Below are 1,635 nucleotides of genomic sequence, written 5' to 3'. Positions count from 1 at the left end.
CTCCTATAACTTTGATTAACTGATTTTTGTTTGTATTTTTTCAACATCTGCAATCCCTTTAGTTCAGTTTTTCAGTGAAATTCTCTTAATAAGTCACTCTGCAAAGTACTCATACACAGAAAAAGGCAGGGAGTAATTTCTTTAATAATGAGGGGGGGAAACCCCTACATTTTTCATCTTTTGTTGTCACTGCATGACACACTGAGCCACTGAGGAGTATTTCACATCTATCAGAAGTTTGAGCTACTGGTTGAGCATGGAACTGTGTGGTATTACAACAGCCAGTATATTGCTGTTTCATTTCCTATCCCGAGTTGTGGAAAAGTGATGAGTGCTTTTAATATACTCCTAATATTATACAGAAGGTGGTGCCAGGGCTGGGTAACATGTAAGCTGCATTGCCATCAGAAATACTAGACTCATTTCCAGGGCAATACCATGGCAAAATAGATGGTTCCATGAGTTCCAATGATTTTGGAGACTTCAGCTGAGTGCTTTGTCAATGAATGTAGAATTAAGTTTCTTTGGTCTATTTTTTTTCCATTTTGCATCTTTAACCTCTATGGAGCATAGGTTTCACAGGAGCAAAAGGAAGAAGTTAATGGTCTGTTAATGGGCTAGCTTAACACCTTTTCTTCCTCCTTCCCTCCCCATATAATCATCTTGATACTTCCTGTACAGAAAGAGGGTGTAATTAATGTAATTAGTAAATATTTTAGAAGCTAGTTCCCTCTAAAATTTTCAGGACACACCCATTTTAATTTGCTATGCTCTCCTGTGGTATAATTTTCTCCTCTCTCTGTCAGGACAAATTGAGTGCTAGAATCATACACCACACTGCTTTAATAGTTGTGGTTTAGAGAAATGCAATCAACTTTTCTGAATAAGAAGAATCTTTTCCTAACATCCCTATACAGATAGTGAATTATGCCTAAATGGTGACTGATATGCTTAAAAATACGCCTCTGTGTCACCCTTGTTAGCAGATTTTAAAGGCACAGCCTGTCAGATGAAGCCTAGGTAGCTTCAGCTGCCACACGGGGCTGAAGAGGATTTTGAACTTGATTTTAGTGGCTGAGGGGCAGCTAAAACATTGCTTGTAAAGGGGAGCATTAAACATCAGGCACAGCAGAGTGTTACAACTAAACTTCAGCAGACCTGCTGGAAGCAAAGTAGATGTACAAGCCCCTTCTATACTGGGAAAAGCAGACCAAGGTCAAACACCCACACACAAACTCTATAAATATTTTAGAATTAAGCTGTAACTGGATTATGGTTTTGTGTGCTAATGGTCTTCTGAATTCTCTCAGGGTGCAAAATCATTTTCTGCTTTCATCCTCTCTTGACCTTCATTGTTCTGTTTCTCCTACTGGTACCTCCCTAAAGGAGCTGGTAAGGATTTCATGCTCTTATAAAGCTACAGCCCATTTTTTTAAATGACTATATGGCTATCTGAATAAGGTTTCCCCTTAGATGACTTTTTTGCTAACTGGGCCAACTAAAAACCAGGTTCTTCTGGATAGGGTCAAGCTCATTGTTCAAAGGTGTTTGTATAGGAAAACCTACCCCATACCATTTGTTTTTTTATGTGTAGGACAACATCCTTTGGGCTGATGATATTTCACAAGTCTCCAA

Source organism: Motacilla alba, chromosome 8 (genome assembly GCF_015832195.1).
Source record: "Motacilla alba alba isolate MOTALB_02 chromosome 8, Motacilla_alba_V1.0_pri, whole genome shotgun sequence".
Taxonomy (NCBI): domain Eukaryota; kingdom Metazoa; phylum Chordata; class Aves; order Passeriformes; family Motacillidae; genus Motacilla; species Motacilla alba.
Note: the sequence above shows the minus strand (reverse complement) of the source record.